Below are 21,865 nucleotides of genomic sequence, written 5' to 3'. Positions count from 1 at the left end.
TTCGTTAACAAGAGGTAAATTATGGTTCGATATATCCACAAAATGAACTTATTTCTGAATATTTCAATCAGGTAAAACTTGTTGCTTTTTACCTACTGTCAGGAAATCAGTTTGAGACAATTTTGGTATTTGTGGACCAAGTTTAACAGGCTGTATTAAATTTAAGTAAGCCAAAGGGCGTTATCAGTAGTCTAAAGCTATCAGCAGTTATACCCCGTCCTAGATATTGATCGACGGCACGAGCTCGGCGTTGCACACCTGTTTCCGTTCCGATACTTCCATCATTATCACTAGTTGCGCCTCCTGCTACGCTCGCTTCCAATCTAGAAAGTTCCTTATACAGAAAGACTTTTCTTTACTTTAGTTCAAACCACAGTATCCGTGACGATAATAACTAAATTAGCTAATCAATAGATTGTAGATAATAGATGTTTATGACGATGAGGATGTATTTGCATTCCTGCTAATATTTCAAACGTGACAGTCTGTAGGTATACAATGTATATTAGATGTACGGCTGTTTGCTTCTCCTTCACGCAAAAACCACTGGACTGATTTAGACGAAACTTGGTACTGGTTTTTATCCCGATTTCGTATTCCCGTCGGATCAATTTCGATTTGTATCGGGTGGGCCCGCTGGTAAAGCAGCTAGTAAGCTATAATTACATTTAGATCAACGATTCGATGCAGTGCACAGTACATTAAAGTGCTTTAGGACAAAATGACCCTTTAATGGTCAACCACTCACCATTGCCTAACCAATCAAGGATCAAGTCGGACATAAAATGCATATAACTTGAACTTTATGAACAGGCCAACATTTCACAAGCTGATTAATTATTCAGGAGCCAGAGTGGTTTACGCACTTCCTTTCAACGAAGATATTGCTACATTTGACTTTGATGCAATGTAGCAATATAACTTGGAAGTAATGATTTCGTGTTGGAAAATCATAAAGTGCTTAATTTGTACGAGACAATGTTGGGACTTCAAATACTTGTGCTTTATGAATTTTCAAATGAACGGGTGTGTGTGTTCAGAATTAATTGACAAGAATAAGAATGGAAATTGAAGATGCATGAAACTTTCGTAACATAAACTTTTGCCACAATGTTGTGACTGAAAAAAACTAGTGTAGCGAATACTACTTATGTTGTCCGCATTTATTTATTCATATCTTAGAATTTGCTTTTTCGTTTCCTTCGATAAACTGGCGAGGCGAGGTACCCATTAAAACAAACATTGTTGGCGGGCTAAACCGGATGCCTTATCTCGCCTCCTCTGAGTATGGAACACTAGAATCGCAAGGAAGAATAAATAATTCCATCCTATTCCTAGTAGGCATGTAATAAGACAACCTCTCTTTGTCCGAGTTGATAGCTAAATGCTTAGCATCGTGATGCTTTTTTATTCGTTTTCTCCACCGGGCACAGCCTTTGAAATACAGGGAGATCTGTTTTATTATACTTGCTTAATTTTATTATCATAATAATATTAGATTCTGATTATGACTGGGTATCATATAAACTTAATCGCAATTCGTTATTACTCATGAATTTAGATTTTTTTAACTTTAGAACAAAGAGAATTAAATATACTCGTAGTCGTGTTTTCTTATAGACATCGTTTGTATAGCAATTTAGATTTACAGAGTTTCGAGTAAATAGTAAATATTTTTTTGTAATTGAGTTAGGTTGCCTACACAACTAACTACACAACACTCTTTTCTTTCATAGCAAGCTATCGATAATTACAATTTTATGATCGTAATTCAACTGTGTGATTTTCGCTATAACGTAAATAACAAATTTAATGCTAGAACAAAGGATAATGTACTTAATTAATTTAGTTTATTGCGTAATAGAAGTCGCCTCTGTTTCCGCCATTTTAAAAATGTCGTTTCTTTGTAAATATCGAATTTTATGACCATAATGAAGCATACTCGCACGGACACTATACTGGTAGCTGGAAAAGCGCCTTTATAACTAGTAAAATTGTTACATATAGAAACTTAAAAAAAAAATCCGTATATCGTAATAAACTTTGGGTACTGAACCTTATTTTCTGAGGTTGCAGTGTTGGAGGACCGACTAGGTCTTGACCGGTTACTTTGCTGAGTAAAAGCTCACAATATCAAGTGAGAACTAATTGAACAAATGCTATTATTTAATTATTGCATCTATTTGGGGCGCGGCGCAGCGAATTAGAAGTCGAATCCATGCTCGAGTTGTCTATAGGAATACAACTTGGGGATAGCCATTCTGACTTTAGTGTGAAATCGGTACATCGGTATCTAAAATAATTTTGGACACTTGTGTAAAACACATATAGGTATTTATAACACTATAATTTCTATAAGAAATCCACTCATCATGTACTTTCTTCTTAAAACACCTGCATACATTCACAAAAGCACCGAAATCAATCCTAACCTTATTTTTTCAAGAGCACCTATGATTTAGCTATTCATATCGATCGTACTACACTAAAGTGAAACTCAGAGAGAGGTGCTAATAAGTGTTTGACTTACGGCCATTTCTAGTAGAAAGTGGTCGGTAGCTGGTTCGGAGCCGGCGGGGCAAGTCTCGTGCGGCCTTGGAATTAATATGCTTACATAATATGTTTCTAAATTACATTTTTCGTCTATTTCTGTCTGATAGGTCAGATGATCGGATGGGAAGAGGTTTTAAAACCGGTTGCCTTATATGAACGCATCAAAATTAAATCAAAGAGATCAATTATAATCCTGAGGATGGAGGATCAAAAATAATTTAATCGGATCTATGTGAAGACATTGAAAAAATGAATAAGTATTATACATAATAGATTAAAAATAAATTCAAATTCAAATCTATACTAATATATAAAACTGGGGAGTTTGTTTGTTTGTTTGAACACGCTAAACTCAGGAACATCTGGTTCAAATTGAAAAATTATTATATTAAATTATTAATTATTTTTTGTGTTGCATAGACCATTCAACGAGGAAGGTTTTAAGCTATATACCATCACGCTGCGACTAATAGGAACGAAGATACAATGGAAAATGTGAAAAAAAGAGAACGGAAAAACGAGGGTTTCAAAAATATCTTACTTACATCTTCTAACCACGCGGACGAAGTCGCGGGCAACAGCTAGTATTTAATATGCAAGGTCATTTCCGAAACCGTTCGTGATGTCAAAATATTCACCCAGATTACCAACGAATTGTCAACCAGATAACCTAATACCATCATAATTATACCATACATCTAACTAATGATCTTCATCCGAGCCTATCAAAAAGGGGCTTAGTTTATTTTTTTATCTGTCAAGGGCAAAGCCATCATTAAACAAATCTGTTCGAACATTAGAGATGAACTGATCACGTTAACGTATTAGGCTAATGTCTTCAGGGCCGTCCATTATAAACACGTGCCGAAACCACACGAGATGAGATAAAAGATTAAGCTAAATCATTTGTTGATTATGAATGTGTAATGGACTAAATTGACATACTAACATTTAGGTACAATATACATATTTGATTTTCTTTTGTACTTTCCCAAATGTTTGTGTGGCGTCCCCAAAAGAAGACTTACGCTTAAAACAAGAGATTGTACGCCACACACTACTTTCTATAGCGAGCTTATGGCAAGGGGCAGCACTCAAATCCAGCGTTTAGGCTAACAGCATGTTAGAACTCCTAAATCTAGGTTTCTGTACAGCAACTATCGATGAGGCAATTAAATCACATTCCTTGGCTTTACAGTATTCATACTTTCAAGGCACAGGCACAATGACACACGAAGTCAGAACAAGATTACAAAAATGCTTGTCCTTCGCGAGGATCGTAAACAGCCGCCCACAGTGGGTTTGGCGTGGTGACATCAACACTCTACTATCCGTAGAGTCAATCGAAACCAAAGACATAAAAATCAGAACAAGTCATAAAACCAGGCTACAAGAACACACCTAGAGCATGATTAAGATATCGTTGATGCCGACGCCACCAGCGCTCCGGTCGACAAACCAAACATTAAGAAAGTTAACCGGTTACTGGTTGTCGGTTGTATCTCCTGGAGTTATAGCTACTCACCCGGTTACCGGATGTATTTGCTTTCTATGGCCAACGCGTTTCGTTAGCCACTTAATGTCCAAACCAATGTTAGAAGTCTCTGATGGATATCAAAAAAATATTTTAGTATTATTTTAATTTTGTTTTTTAGCGTTAGATTTGTACTTACATATGAATCTAATTGTTTTTTTTTCTTTAAGTGAAGAATCGAGATTTTGACGACTCCCTCTGATCTTTTTTTTTGTACGTAATAACTACATTAAACATTTAATTGAATTTTAAAATGCTAGTAGCTTTTATTTAGGTACTTACACGAACTAATTTTGAGCAAGTTTCTCCAGAATTTATTCATGCCACCTAAATCGTCTTTTAATACTCATACTTACAGACTCCAACAGAACAGATTCTAGATAAAGTGTAATAAAACTGATAACTGTAATTCAAATGAACAAGACTGAAACGCCATTAATACACCATAATGATGGGGTAGTGATGAACAAGCAGGTTACATGCATACCTCCAACAGAGGCACCACACCTCGTTGGTTATTTAGGGCATGCAATACTAGAAACCAGACAGCTCGTACGAGGGCTATTACAGCTTAGGTATCATACATATATAAATAATACAAACACGTGCAGTTCTTAGAAAAAACATAATAGCTGATAATTACTACGTTACATGAGGTCGAGTGTCATGAGGCTGACATTAGCTAAAAATGTTATGGTCATTTTTATGACCAGTCTTAGGAACTCTAGTAATAGTCAGGTGATTATTTTAAAGTGCATTAATAAGCTCTCTCAACAGTCGAGAAAGACAAAATGTTAGTAGGTAAAAACATATTGTATAGAAAATATAATTTGAGTACGTTGACTAGGCATGTTTATTTATGAATAAAGAGCTATATCAACCAATTTACTTTTATTACTTACAACTAATACGTGTATCTATGATATGACCTTCAATTAGTCAACGGAAATAAACCATCAGTAGTAATACACGCTATCAATGTCAACTTTAAATACGACAATTTGCAAAATACGGGGAATACTTAGAAAAAGCAATTTGATGACTCATCCTTTTTTGCAAACCAAGGGCAGAAGAGAAGAAAATTTTGGAAAAGTATTTCAACTAAAATCTAAAATAAAACCGCGATAAACTCCGTAAAAGTAGTTTCATTTCAAAGTATTTAAGTAGAATGTAGATCTATATAGCAATATCAGTTCAGTAACATGGTTAAGGACTCATAGGTCCGAAACTAGTCAGACAATCCCGCTAAAAACGTAAGTAAACCGAGGCATAATTTAAAAAAGAATTTAGATCGCCGTTCTACATACAAATAACAACGTTTCGACAATTCTTTTGTCAGCGTTCATGGTGATAAACTTAAAAAGTGCATCATCATCGTCGCCTTTAAACATCCCATCACAAATATCTGAAGTAGTAGCTACGTACTTTTGAATGACACAAATTTGTGTTCAAATGACACTACACCGCGGGCTACCAGTTTGTTTATTTAAATACCGGTTCGAGAGCTGAGATTTGATACTAATGGTCTCTATAGTATTATGGGGTGTAGTAAACCTCTCTTTATTTCTTCTTGCTTTTGTTTAAGGATGTTTTTAAAGTAATGACTCTACTTATCAGACGAGATTTGATACCTTTTTAGTAAGTAGATGTCTTCAATATGATGTCCTAATTTTTGCGGACAGTCTGTGTCAAAGATTTTTGGCAACGGACTTAAAAAAGAGATATATTTTAAGGTTTATTATGTCTTAGTTTATTGCATACAGATTTAACTTCAGGTAAATAAGTAGTCCTCATGAGTTGTAACAGAAATACGTCATCTGTCAAAATTTCAATCTGGCAGATGATCTGCCATAATGACGGACGGACAGACATCGGCTCAGCAATAGCGTTCCGTTTTCATGCTTAAGGTACGGAACAATAAAAGCAGTGTATCCCTCCATACCTTGAATCAATCTACAACAAATATTGTCAACCTTCTAGTAAATAAATCAAAGGTTTACCATACAAACAGAAGCTGTTTAACCGTGTCGCAAGATCGAAGGTCCCAAATACCAGAACTAGGATAAATATTTGAGCGTTCTGCAATGCGGCTTTGCTGTACAGTATACGCTGTAATGGATCTAGACGAAGTAAGGTGAAAGGATTTTCCGTTCAGGGCCACAAACTCCGCAGAGTAAGAGTGAGATTACGAAATATGTATCAGGAGTTAAAGTTTCCATTGGATATCAATTTATCAATATAAACAAAAAAATTCTAATGAGGCTATTTTTTTCTTATATGAATAACTAGCTGTTGGTCGCGGCTTTGCCCGCCTTAATTTCGGTTTCAAATTAGGAATAGAATTTTATAGGATTCTCATTTTGCTAGGAATAGCCTATCTGTTAATCCAAGGTGTCGACTACCTCAATACCAAATTTAATCGACATCGGTCCAGCCGTTTGGGAGTGTAAAGTTGAAAAAAACACATAAAATCCCACACACACACTTTCACATTTATAATATGAGAAAGCTTTTCTGTCGTAGGTAAATAAATCTTGCATGGATGCCCATAATTGTCTCGCTGGTTTCAAGCATTACAAAGTCGCTTTAATTATTTCAGAGAACGCATATTGCGAAAATTCTCACACATTTACGTTAGAGTTCTTTGAATCCATGCATAATAAAGTTTACCACATCATTTAACTGCTTCCATTAACTTTATCCTCTATTTAAACGGTGACAATTTAACAACTGCAACTGTGACATTAAGAGCCGTTATAATGGTCTACGGTTAACAATAATATAAATTACAAAACCACCACCTTCTAGAGTACTATTACTGTAGTGGAGGAAAGAGATGCCGCTCTACATTCTGTAATGCGCTGTCACGCTTCCACAACCTATTTTGAGATGATTCCATGGAGAGACTCAATTGGAACAATGATCATGATTTACAAACGTTATCTATTCTCCAATAGCAAAGCTTTTGTATCTATAGACGCAGAAATCCATCATTCCATTTCCCCGGATGTTATGAGTTCGACAGGTCATCATTTATAAACTGTAGATAGTAGAATGTTTAAAGTTATTGAAAAATAAAGTATCATTTCATTTTCGTAGTACGTAGTAGTAGTGAAGTTATTTCATTAGACAAATCTTAGATCTAATAAATCTTGGAACTCGCAAACCTCCTTTCTTCATCAACCTGATATAGATTGTTTCATTAGGCTGTAACTTCATTGCTAGTTCTATTGTAGACTAGACCAGACATAGACTATCCACTAACATTAGCTACTAAGCCATCCGCATCCAAACCTAAGTTTCAAGAAATCCGTATCATCAGACTATCAAGCATCTTTGGGAAGTATTCACTTTTTCAATCAACCTAACCGAAATACGCTACGCTTCGATGCGGAATACAAAAAAACTGTCTAGTATCATATGCTTACTGAGGTTCACAATCGGTTTCCTAGGGATTTCTTTATGGCCGATGGCCATATTTTTAGACGAAACAAAACATAACAAGAAGATCCCTTCATAAATAATAATTATCAAAACTTGACATTCTTGTACGAGTATTTAGAGTTAACCAGTTAACCTCAAGATATCAAAATTCGACAAGTAATTGGGTTACTGATAATTCACTGGTAGTCGTGTTTACTTTATGTGACTGTTATTGGACCATAATATCTACGAAATCTATAATATTAGCAGGCCTTAAGAATGCCTATTATACATATATAAGTACTTTCTTTTTTAAAATAAATGAATTTGAAAGTTTATCACAACGATCCGTGCGAAAAGTCAACTGTAAAACAGCTGTGCATGTGAACAAATAACATTTAATACTATAGTATAAAATAAAATACATTGACACGAGTAACTTCCAAGTAATGATAACAAAAAATGATTCACACAACACTCGAACTTTGTCCATTATGATGTACAGCCGACACAAAGACATACAGTTCGTTATTATCTAATCTCGCAGCAAGTGCAGATTGCACTGAACAAGCAATTTCGGTGATAGCAGAAATATTATGTAAATATCGGATGTCATTTGTAAGACCAAAAAGGTTTAGAAACATGCGAAGAACGCACTGCGAAGAAATAATTATAAAGAAAAACAACTTCTCACATTATTGATTATAGATTCGGAGGCGGGACTTTTTATACCCCGACGCGAAAAAAGGGGTTAAAATTTGACGTGATTGGACATCATCATAGCGGATTGAGCGGTTATGTATTTAAAGTGAATTATGTGCGAGTGTTATTATGTTTGATAAAAATCGGCCGAGCTTTCTTAACTTTGTAATTTATCTTCTGTATTTAGTTTGTCACTGCAATAACTTATTAGCGGAATTTTACAGGGTCTCCAGAGGCGGAAGTTTTTGAGTGTGAATACAATGTATGTTTGATCCTGTTTGTGATAAAACGGCTATATCAATTGTGATAAAATATTGCTTGAAGGCAGTAAAACGGTGATTAATAGGATGGTGCGTAATACATACTAAAACAAATCTCATTCGTTCGTTAACAGACGTCGTTACGAAATATATATAGGAATAAAAAATATATATTAATCTTGTAATAACATCTGTCTGTCGCACAATACTAGAACGAATAAAGTATAGAGACCATACATACATTAATATGTCGTGTATCTTAATATGACTGAAAAATATCTAATTTCCAATTAATTGTCCGCGTTTATACATTTATACAATTAATAAACCAAAATCTAATCCTACAACAGTATCAAAGGGAATTGATAGTCGCAATTAATGTGCTTAATTTGATTACAATAAATACCTCACGCACATTTTCCTTATCATAGACATAATATCATAAACAGATTTTTTTGATAGATCAATATTTGAATGACAAATACTTAATAATCCTATTAAAATTCTTAAATCATTTTTCATAATCTGGCTAGTATGAGAGGTTTTCAAAAGCTAAAATGGCTCTGGGCTATCCTGGGCTGTATGATTGAAAACATTTTGCCGCTTAGGGATCTGAAACCGTGCAAAAACCACTATTGATGTGAGTTTGTAGTAGAAATTCACAATTTTGTTTATTTTTAGCCCTGAACACAACACAATTAAATCCCTTAGTGCAGTGGTCACTTAAAAATATAGTTTTAGGTACATATATTATACATATATTTGTAAATGAAAATTTGTCAGTTGTAATTTATTTAGCACTAAGATATTTTTATGCATTTGGTGAGAATTATTGGGACTACATACTTAAGTATTTATTTGTAAAACTATGTCCATTTATCCTTACAGAGGAATAACATAATTAATTAGTGCTACCGTTACAATTATCAGTTAGATTAATGTTACTTGGAGTCATGTCCATTCTCATAAAAAAAAAATTTCAATGTTACCAACAATTTAGATTATATAAATAATAAATATTTTAGTTTTTTAATAATAATTAGTAATTCCTTAGTAGATTTATTTTACAATATATAATTTGATTTATTCATTGAATACTTTTTTGTAAGTGCATATAATGAGATTAATAATATGCAACCTTGAGAAATCTTTTAAAGTTTAAATCATTAATATTCTAAAGGTTTGAAAACTCCCAGTTTCAGATTAACCAACAGTTTTCTACATTGAACTAAACACCAATTTTTATAGCATTTGTCACATCACATTGCACGCAGCTCAAATTATTTTTTAGGTAAACTGCGTCATTTTACGATTCATGAAGCAATAGACATAAAAAAACTTTTTTTAATTACAATTGGAATCGCTACAGATGCGTAAACAATGCGGCATCGGTGTTTCTCTATGGCGCAGATTGAACCCGGCGTAAGTACCGTTGCGGTAAAACTAGCGGCACTTTTCAATGAGTAACGAGTTTAGTTACATATTTTATAATCTTACTTTATCATACCTATTACCTACCTAAAATTGACCCACTTCAAAAAATGCGGAAGCAATAATTTCGTCTGTATTTTTTGCGGGCTCACGGAAATTTAAATTAATTAACAAAGATTTTACGTTTTGATAAAGCAATTCTTTACGATTTTCTTATAATTAAAAGCAGAAAACTAGTTTTACATTGTTGTAAATATAAAACCACAAGTAAAGTAGATCTTATCTGCCAGACGTAACTATTTTTAGGTACTTTTTTTGACACAAAATTGGCTAAAAGCCCAATATTATCAGTACAGACGAATTATTTTTATTAATTTAAATATTTATTAGAATAACTTTGTTTACTCTAGTTTTTTTATTACTGTTATGTTATTGTTTCAGATAGCGCTTCTTGAACAAAAGCAATCGAACACAATCGCGGCAATGCGTATTATTGCTAACATGAATTATTTTTGAAGCGTATTTAACATTTCGTTATCATACTTAAAAACAACATACTATTACAAAGAACCTTGTTGTTACGAAGTCAAAAAAGTGAATTTGAAAACTTTTAAGTTGTTTGAGTGAATCAAATAATCTATCATCATTGAATTTATGAGAAAAAATAAGACGTAATTTTACATTGAACAAACTTTACCTTCGTCGTGCAACAATCCTGGTAATCGTGCCGTTCGTTAAACGTTATATTATACAGAAAAGTGATTTTAAAAGTTGAGAGAAAGGGAAAGGCATTGACAGAACTGCATTATAAACATGATACATAATTATTATTATCCAATAAGATTCTCATTAGAAAACTTTGCAAACACGGAACAATAATAGCTCGATTAAAAATATGATTCATTCTAATATTTACTAAAAACAATTTTTAATACTTACCCAAGAAAGATCGCGAATTGAAGTAAATTACACCAATTTTATAAATTGCACTTCAACAGAATCCTATTTAAGGATTCAGCGAATATTGGAAAATAAAAACTAAATGTTTACACGTAACACTACACACGCGCACAATTTATGCTTCTATTATTTATTATTTTACAATAATAAACAATGCAACTGACTACATAATGATGTTCACCGATAAATGAATGAATGACAGGCGAGACAAGAAAACACAAAGGTAGGTAACCCAGCTATTGGCAAACTGCGCAAGTGCAAACGTTGACGAATCATGAAATAGAATTAAATTGTTCCGCCAATCACAGGAACAAAAACAGCTGACGTTAAGTAGTATTGCCAGACTCATAAAATATAAAGGTATGTTCACATTTAAAAAATGTAACAAGCAATAAAGAATGTCCTTCATCATCAACGATTTAAATAAAATTATTAGTAGATGAAATTAAGATAGTGGAAATTAATATATAACAATATGATGTAAACAAATTCAAGAAACAAACCTACCTAGTATTACTATTTAATTTTATGCTGTGGCGTTAGACAATATTCTATATTCTATCTATATTTATTAAAAACATCAATGACACAGTGAGAATACATTTTCCAAACATATTATTGCGATATAAACAAGTAAATTATAGTTTTCTTTGGCTTCATTTTAATTCAATTTTAGATCGATACTTAATTTTACTATCAGGCAAGACTCAGCTTACAGTTTTTATTTTGTGATTGTATGTTGATTTTATTGTATGCACTTTAAAAATATAAATCTTTAATAATTACAGACTAAAATATGTTAGAAATAAAAACATTTTTAATCTTTTATAAAATAAATATTTTGCTTAATTTGGAACGTAAGCAAACGATCGAAGAAATCTCAATTCATTATTATATTTTCATTCAAGATATAAAAAAATATCTTTATGTGCAATAGACACGGTATTTATTTTTGAATTTTCGATAATTTCTTGCTATTGATAAGCATTAATAATAGATTTATTTTACATAATTTATCTTAGTTTTCCCGCAATCACACTGAAAATTTATATTCCCGCGTATTTGGTTCTCACGCCCAGTTTGACGTCACGCTACGGGGTTCTCGAATGAACCGTACCGCACCCTATTTCTTGCAAATCCAAAGGTATCATGAACGAACTATTTTTATCAAAGTAACCTCTCTGTGGTGAACGGAAGGTCTGTTTTGGATTAACCAAGTTTTTAGTTTCAATCTGTATCGGCAGATGGCGCTATTTCATAAAACTACACTAGCGCAGTGAACACCAATCACGTTTCAGGAACTTTGACGCAATTTGCAAATGGCCGTGAAAAGGACCGATCTCGAGGGTGTATGAAAAGCTAATGGTGGATTGTACCGTGATAAAAACTTGTGAATAATTCTAGATTCAGTGTGGTGCTGTGCAAGATACAAAATGTGCCAAAAAGTGAGAATCCAGTCTTAATGTTGGTATAGGACGCGCCCGAAAACCGCTGGAGCGACGATCTAAGGGACTTTGCTGACAGAAGGGTAAAATCCTACTATCATTTTAGCCTAATCGTGTCTTTTTTCGTTGCTTCTTTCTTATGTTTGCGATGTGTGTAAGTCTTGCTGTTGATTCGTGTGTAAATTAGTAATAAATCATTGACCGAAATCGACATTCGTTTGGGTGTATGCGCATAGCTTCGCCGGTGTAAAACGTTTTGTGAAACGCGCATTAGTGCTGATATGTGAGTGTTATTGAGCTGATATCGTCACGTACGCAGTCTACGGAGAATGTGGGCCTTAAATACTGCCATTGGAACATAGGAAATTGAACATTTATCGGGAAAAGTGTAGGGTGTGTACATAGTTATAGGTATGTATAAGAGGCCATGTAGCCACAGCCCTGTTGCTAGACGAAACGACATCGATTCGTTGCTATTATCCGCTTTTCACCTTTTATTACAGCCATTATGCCAATATTTAGGTAGTTTGAGTTTAATCGTCATGTATGTTCGCTGTAAATGAGGTGTAACTGTTTGTAATTTATAGCTGTGATGGAATTTCATCCAACACTAATTTGAATGACAATTATTGATAATCAATTGTGTCGGGCGTGAGATCCTACGATTACACAATTTTGTATTATTTTGTGTTATTATGATAATGAGTAGACCTACAGTTTATCTGATGGCTATCATTGCTTACAATGGTATAGGATTATAATACAAGTAAATCACTCAGATATATCCTGAAATAACCAAGAATAACTAACTTCCCTGTACTACTGTACTTGGTGTGTGAATAATCAATGGTACCACACCCTAAGTATAATGTGACCTGAATGTTCATAATAACTGCTAAACTACAGTTTTCCAATAACCTGCTTTTGCCCAACTGTGATTCAACACAGTTATGTCCAGCTGTGGGCAGTGTCAGCTGATTGAAACATAAAGATTAATAAACTTGTTAATCTATCTGTAAATTGCAAGATAATTGCTTCCTGGAAGCAGCTAAGGGAAATCTATAAAAGGATTAGCATCAATTATTAACAGGCTTTAACAATCAAATCTCGAAAAAATTACCTTACCGAAGTTGCCATGTGTAACACCCATAACCAACTCTGAGATATAATAAATACTTATACACAGTAAATACTAAGTCTATTTGCTCATTTAGTTACAAAAATGCTATAATTATGTTTTTATTATTGTTATGTTATTAATTAATGTTTATGCTTTGTGTCTGCACTATTTATTTGCTTTTGGCTATGTATTTAATGCATGCAGCATTTTAGGAACATAATTTTAAATTAAATAATTGTCTTGTACGTACCTTGACGGTTAGGTAGATATTTTGAGTGAAAGCTACAAGAAACTCGTAAAAGAACCTTTTATTTAGATTAAAAATTGACAAACTGCAGGGTTCTCCATAAAATTGTAATTACCAATACCATACCTTACCAACAATATGGCAATATGACATACCTTATAAACAATATTTGCCTTCATTCTCTAGATAATTATTCTCCTCATCAGTCAAATTTTAACTCCTTGCATATAAACTGAACAACACCAAATTCCAATAAGGCATTATTATATTTTGTTTCACATGTTGCACCAACTCCGTACAACTGGTGATAGAGAGACAGTTTTTATAACTTACATGTTTTCCTCAACAATTAAGTACCAACACATATTCAGACCGTGATCACCATGAAGGGAGTCAACTATTTCCCTGGGATACACAAAGCCAGTTGAGCTTTGTGTGAGCTAAGTGGTTATTTGTTGGTTGTGATTGATCATTGTAGTTACCAGAATTTGGGCATGTTAGGCATACTTGTCCCATTATTAAAAAATACAAGAGTCTGATTGTTAAAAATCTATCAGTAAGATTTTAATAATTTTTATTTTCATATTCATCTGAATAATTTTGTTCCGTCTTCCTCGCCCATCATAGTTATTGTATATTTTCCTCTATAATAATCTCCCACAGAGTCCCAGTTGTTAGTCATGTTCGATTATAAATGTTATGGTTGTAATGGTTATCCATGTTCAGTTTTCTCCTGTGTACCATATTAATTCTTTATTAGATAAGAGTCTGATGAATGAAAATTTATAATGGACCAAATTCCTGATAGTCTATTAAAGTCATGTGATGTGCTGGTATATCAATTACTGGTTAACATCATGATTCCTAATAGATGGAATAATAGTAATAAGGGTGAAATTTTGTCCTTACTTTCTACCAAGCATCATCATAATCAGGTCAGCTGTTTAGTCATGATCATGAATACCCATTAAACAAAGAGAATAATTTTTGCAATTATAATATCAGTATGTGTGACAAGAACAAATTATTAGTATGTCTCTTAAGGCTGGTTTTGCCTATTAGATAAAGCAATTTTGCTAATTCAGCAATTATTATCAGACATGTGGGTCAATTGAGTGATTACATACAGTTTTTACAATTGATTGGAGGTCAATGTCCCCAGGTAAGTGAAAATATTTGCATGTTGTATGTCTGTATGTTAGTTTCTTGTTTAGTGCACAATATATATGTAGTGTCTAGTACTCTTTAGTATTGTAGTTGTGTGTGTGATTTTTGTAAAATCAACATATTTTGTAAAGCCATTTACTTAGGTACTGAATTGGGTCAAATTATGATGTACCATGAATTAAAAAAAAAAATGTTAAAAACAGTTAACAGTACAATAGTACATTTAGAAACAAAACAGTGTAATATTTTCATGAATTTTATTTGTTTTTCATTTACTATAAGTTTTATCAGAAGTGTTATCAGACATTATGTCCTAAACAATTATTCTGTAAACTGATTACAAACAAACATTGTGGTAATTTTTTATCAGTTTTAGACATAAGACATTGGTTTACAAAAAATCTTAAATACTATTTTACTTATGTTTGTATATTTAAATAATAATAAAGTCTGCTGAATTTGCAGACATTAAGAATGGGTCAAATAAAAGTCAAATGAAATGATAACACTCAGTTATCAGAATTTCCCAGTTCAGAAGTTACAATTTCTACAGATATATCTCAGAAACGTCACCTGAGCTATAAGCATAAATATATAAAGCTTATTGAGTGATAGAAAACAAGTTCTGTTAGATACAGTGTACCATTATGGGGCCTAAGTGCATCAACAAGTAGCTTTGCTAACGGTTTCTTAATTTTGGAAAGGAAACCAAATCACAAGTTTAAACCTCAATGGTTTCTGGTTGCTGTTATTAATTAATCATCCTGTATATTAAGTTGCTGTACTGATTCGTATTTTGAGGTGTGTCCATGGTAACCACCTTTTTTTTAGCCGTTACTGTCTGTGCAGGGCAAAGGCCTCCCTAAGATTTACTGTACTAAGATTATAATTTTAATCCGAGGTTGTTACATTTGATATGCTTTTACAAGTTAGGTGTGGCACGGACTTTGCTAGTTGTTTGGAAAAGACAACACACATCCAACAAATGTAATCTTTACAAATCAATAATTTTTGATCTTTTATACAGATTCTTGCTCTCAAGTACTGAATGCACAATATGGGAACAATGTTTTTATCTGCAATATTATTAAAATGTAAAAAGGGACTTCAACATTGTGTTCCTAAAATGCTTGATTTATATTTGTAGGTTGAACGAAACAATATGAATTTTAACTTTTTCCTTTCAGTGATATATTGACACTCTGTTAATATTTATTTATTACCACCCCAGCATTTATCAAAATGATATAAAACTTTGTAACTTATTTACACTAAACAAAATTTTAATAAACTTGATAGAATTTTACATTCGACAAAATTTACAAGATCTGGTATAGGGTTTTATAAAATATATTAACAGTTACTGCAGCAGGAAATAATGTAGCCTTAATAGTTTTAATATTTAGTTAATTTAATCATAAAATATCAATAAATAAATGCATTCAAGTTTCATCTAATTAACTAAGTAGCCTTGCCATCATTACCAGTATAAAATGCGACATTATAAATGTTTAGATTTTATTATGTATATTACATGACCTTTATAAACTAGACTGACAAGATAGAGCATATAAATGTAAATACAACATAATATATGTATAGAGATTTATTATTCTGACGTTGTTGTTTATATCGGTGAGTTCCTATACTTAATAGTTAGAAGTTGAAAATTATAATATTTTATTAAAAATGATCAGTTTGTGTTCTGTCCACACAAAATATAGTCAAGTGCTATATCTTGTGTGGACTACTACTATACTGCAGTTTCAAAATGCAACAATACAAAGTTAAAGAATATCCAAAAATTATACTAGTTTAAACGTAAAACACGGCAATGAATAAAAGTAGGTTGTACATACTTTAATTACACTTAACGAGGTCACCCTTTAGTGACGTATTATACCTTAATTAACTTAATTCTTATTTATGGTTCTCTTTCACATACAATTATAGTATATACATGCCCACACGATTTCCCAAGGGTAGAAACTGTAGGAAGTGTGTGGATAAGCCCTCAGATCCTGGATATTCACTCACTTTTTGTACATATTTACTTTTAGATCAATAAATCAGTCATTTACTGCTTGTAAGAGTGTGCAATCACGTAGCAACATGGTTTCAAATGTTCGGTCTACGATGAGTTAAGTCTTCGACGATTCTTGTCTATGAACATATATGGATCTATGGATCTGATCTAAGGAGGAGGAGGTGCTTATTCGAGACTTGTATTGCCCCGTTAATCTGCAAAGTAAAATCACAATTTAATGAAATATGTATACTTTTGCCTAAAGTTCACAAGCTCGATGACAATAATTAAGTGCCTCCTTAGTAATGTGTTTTTAGTGTAACTACCTTTGTCAAATGTCCATTTGTCAAGGTGGAAAATACGCTACTGTATCTCTTTACAACTAGCCTATTACAAGCCGATCACAAGCGTTTATCGCTGTATAAACAATATCGTAAACGATGCATCATTATTTGCCAGTATAACAACACCGAAGAAACATTTAACTTATTAATGAACTAAATAACTGTGTCTATATTTAGACGAAGCTACAACGTGGTCAGTGGTCATGTAACAATTAATCTGTTACGTGTTTGACCCACTAATTAGTAATTACTGTCTACTCGTATACTAAAACAAGTTGCCCGGTAACTTTCTTAATTTTATACGTGTTACTACCCCAATATACTCGATTAAATAACTTAAGTTTCCTTGTGGTCACTATGATGAGTTCAACACGATCAAATCCAAAAACTGCCTCCAATTATTATGATCGTAATTTAATGTTGACGAATTCACATTACAATGATGACTAGTGTTTGTTATAAATACGCTAAAACAGGCGTAAAGGAGGGCAGTAGCTTATACATATTTAGTTAAGCATCTAAACAAATGGACAATAGCAATATAATACTTTTCGTTCGCTCACGACCTTGTTTTTGTAACGTCAAAGTGTGAAAATCCATGAAAAATCTCGACTAAGAATATTCCATAGAGTTGAAATACGAAATCCAATATGGCGATATGTAACGAATGTATAAATAAAATGTTATTTAAGAAACTAGGAGCACTGCTTATTTACATGATATTGTGAGTGTAAACAGGTGTTTGAATTTCAATCGTGTTCCGGACCACTTCGGAAACGGATGAACTGATTTTTTTGTCTAGTTTTGTCTGGAGATAGAAATTAAACGTCATAGAGTTCGTGCCTTTGATAATAATGTAAGAAAATCGTTTTCGAAAATTTGTTTTCGTCATTATTCATTTTAACTTGAATTTGCTTCTTTGGGACGGACATATTATGGAAAGTTATACAAACCAGAGTAAATCTCAAAATTGTTTAGTTAATTAACTATGTCAGTCTGCCGATATCAGGCTTTTTACTGGCGTGTTAGTTAAGTGATAGTACATTTACAGAAGGGCTTAGGAGCGAAACGTCAAAAGCGCAAAATGTGAAACATCATATCTAAAAGTTGTCATTGTTGGTCAGTTGGAATTTCAGTTGCATTATTAAAGGAAAAAATCTGTGAGGATTGGCAAATTAAGCGATTCTATTGATTTTTGGTATCTTAGGTGAAATCATTGATATGGTTTTAATGAAAACTTATCTTAATTGATTAATTAGCTTGAATACTTTCATTTGAATATCTTAAGGACTCGACGCTTTTTATAAAACCTACGTTATAGTCACTCAAAACGTCTTTCAAGTACCATTCCAGACTATTGAACAACACATCTCGTAACAATGATACAAAGCAGGTGCATTAATCGCATTGTATGGGTTTGTATGGCTCACATGAATGGTCCCATTGTCCCCGCTATGGTACAGGTTGTATATTTTTATAACTAGATTGACTGCGTGAGGAACACTTGAGAAATTCGTTAAGACAAGTTTTTGCATATGAATGTCTCAATGTCAAAAAAATATTCATTGAATGAAAAAAATAATTACTTAGGTACCTTAGGTAGATTTCATAATAATTTAGAAGCACTGACTATAAAACATAAATTAAGCTCATTTATTATATGAGATACACCATAGAGAAATAGGCGATACACTATTGAAAAGAAAAATAAGTTTTTATTTATATTTTATTCTTCAGGTCAAGCAATCATTAAAATTAATAGATACTACAAAACATCGAGTACGTGCATTATAGTTATTAACTAAACAAAAAATATACAAAATCTTCGAATAAGCTATATAAAATCCACCAAACTTTTTATTGTTTTATAGCTTGATCATGACGCAAAATGATGAAAAACCTGACACGATTACTGACCTTTTACCAAATAACAGTGTAGCGACTGCCTGGAGCTGACCTAATGGAAAAAAAAACAGTCGTGAGGGACATTAGGATTAATTTATACCTGTTGTTTTTTGTCCTTATTTTTATTTTGATACTCAAAGTTGACTAATATTGCATTGGATTTGCCCTTGCTTTCCCATTAAACAACTTGCGAAATTATCACATTAACACTTCGAACAACTTTGAATCCGATTAAATAATTCAGAACATCCTATTGATCAACAGCCAGCAAAAGGGTTCTAACTAATTAATAATGGAACCATACGAAAGTGAGTTTTCGTTTTGCCTTTCGCGTCTATTTCCGGACAAATCCTTCGTTAACCTAATTTTTGACGCGGACACACCGATAACCAGCGAACACTATAGCACATACTGGGTTCACCGGTCGATATGAACAAAGGATTATAATGTAGCTTTGGAAAGGACAAAATATATTCATTGTTAAATTTAAAGCCATGTGCTAAAGATATATGTGTTGGATCTAAGTGGAGATGGAGGGGAAGGCGAAGGAAAGGTGAATGGTTTCCCATGATATTTAAGGGGAAAAAATATGTTGCGTATAAGGGTTGAAAAGAAAAAAATCATTTATGCAAAAGTAATGAATTGTAACAATTTTTTTACACACAAAAAAATTGGTTTTATGTTGTTAAAAAAAAATCTAGCAGGTAAACACGCAAGCTAAACAACACTTATACTCCGTACGAGATTATATGTTAGTAACAAATACTCGTTACGGTGTGATTTAGAAAGAAACATCTAGACGGAAACAATCAATTTCCGACACGTCAGTTGAAAGTAATCTATACCAATATGAAGTCTCAGTCTATTGTTTGTCTGTTCTATGCGTACTGCTAAACCGCTGAACTTATTTTAATTATATTTGTGAGTATTACTATTGGATTACAATAAAGAGTACAGAATTTTTTTTACCGCCATAGCTGTTGCTAAAACGGCTACTAGACAGCTAGCAATAGCTTTTAAAATGCGATCTACAAGTGCACGTTAGTATAAAATGTGTGGCTGTCGTCTAATTGGTTCGATCCGGCCGATGGCAGTGCCCTATTGAACGTTGGACAGGTGTAGCCGGCTAACGACCCACTAGTTGATCCTGTCGCGATGTAGCTTTTACCGTATATGAGTTTATAGTATAGTATCGATTCGTCTTATACTGCGGTCATCAGATCATTGGAGGATCATTTAGATCATTGGTCATTGGTGGAGATCGAAATCATTCAAGCTGTGTTTATATTATTAAAAATCTCACAGCCTCTCTTATTGTACTTCTACACGCATTTCGACTGCCTTAATCTTTAATATAAACAAAAGGCTCTTCGGCAAAATATTCAGATGTATCTAGCGCAGTTTCGTGCTATAGAAACCTGATGGTACGAAACTGAATATATTATTCGTGGTTCTTTTTTAAATAAAATGGGAAAAAATTGCTTCGTAATTTTGGATACAATGTATTCAAATCCTCTGCTACTCCAATTGACAGGATCCGTTCGAATGACGCTCTATTAAAGTTGTTACAGTTGTAAGGGGCTAATGACCCACATAGGCATAAACATGTCAATCAATAAATCAGTATGTTGTGAACACAATTGGGAGTATAAAATAATATCAAATTATGGCTCGCATTGGCTCGTATTAATACCGACTTTATAAGAAATTAGTACGCTAAATGAAAATATTCTACAAATGTTAGATTTGAAAAAGCTGATAGCTTATAAATACACATTAGAAAAAAAGCGTAGTTAATATTTGCTAATCAGAATAAGAGAGTAAAACAAAACCCCTTCATTCCGATTACTTTATGTACTATTGATTGATTGTATAAATGGCGTGATTGTACAGCATTCTTGAATTAATCAATACGTATTAAGCTAGCTACAATAGATCCAACATGGCGTATTAAATTGCAGATGTTTTCTGTAACGTGCCACCGACCTGACATTTCCAGGGCCTTTTTAATTTAAACTATGTGAAACAAACGAATGTTTTTCGACATTCGTTAATTTTTCACATTTTTACGATCTTTTGCTCGACATTGCACATTTTTGTTGTATTACCTTATTTTTTATGAACGAATATAAGGAGTTCTCTTTATCAAGTTCATACTCTTCTCAGGGTAGACAGGAAATGTCGAGTCTGATAACCAAAAAAATACATTTCGCATGTAAAAGCCAAATCATTTATCCTATTTGCAAAAAAAAGGTCCGAAATATAATTATTTAAATGGCTAAATCTCTCAACATACAAACCTTTTTTTCTAACGTTTCAAAGCTGGCGATTGATAGCTTACCGTAAAACTGTTGAAGTACACATTCATTACATAATAACAAGACAGGCCGTGTTAACGAGGCCGATAGTAAATAATTAAACACTATCCAACCGCAGCAACAATCGAAACGCAAGATATTTGAAACGGGAAACACCAAACAAAAGCAATTCTCAATTACAAATGTGAATCAAATGCTGACGCCCAATGTAATGTTGTAGGACGCAACGCTGTGATATTTGTTCGTTCGTGTAAACATAAATTACTCATTCACGAAATGTATGACGCCTTTGTGTAGTATTCTGATTCAGTTGAAAACCTTATATTAATCTGAGCGCTTAGTACGATGTTTTGAAGTAAGACTTGAAATTGTGGAAGGGATACGTCTCAATATAGAGGAGTGCGCTGTCGCGCTTCCAAAATTGATAGAG

General features: G+C 33.1%; 2 protein-coding genes across 3 annotated transcripts in view; one reads left to right on the top strand and one right to left on the bottom strand.

Annotated features, from left to right (window-relative positions):
• Positions 1 to 11,137, bottom strand: part of LOC113496239 (ATP-binding cassette sub-family D member 2) — a 59,576-nt gene extending 48,439 nt beyond the window's left edge. Inside the window, exon 1 of the mRNA XM_026875407.1 lies at positions 10,843 to 11,137. The gene's annotated coding sequence lies outside the window, so the exon portion shown is untranslated. The remainder of the gene's footprint in view (positions 1 to 10,842) is intronic.
• Positions 11,138 to 12,157: 1,020 nt separating this feature from the next.
• The window catches only part of LOC113496053 (guanine nucleotide-binding protein G(I)/G(S)/G(T) subunit beta-1), a 29,383-nt gene continuing 19,675 nt past the window's right edge, over positions 12,158 to 21,865 (top strand). The window contains exon 1 of one of the 2 annotated variants that reach the window (XM_026875122.1): positions 12,158 to 12,391. The gene's annotated coding sequence lies outside the window, so the exon portion shown is untranslated. The other variant, XM_026875123.1, reaches the window with a different exon arrangement.

This window comes from Trichoplusia ni, chromosome 7 (genome assembly GCF_003590095.1).
Source record: "Trichoplusia ni isolate ovarian cell line Hi5 chromosome 7, tn1, whole genome shotgun sequence".
Taxonomy (NCBI): domain Eukaryota; kingdom Metazoa; phylum Arthropoda; class Insecta; order Lepidoptera; family Noctuidae; genus Trichoplusia; species Trichoplusia ni.
The sequence above is the reverse complement of the archived record's forward strand: the minus strand, read 5'-3'. Positions and strand labels throughout refer to the sequence as shown.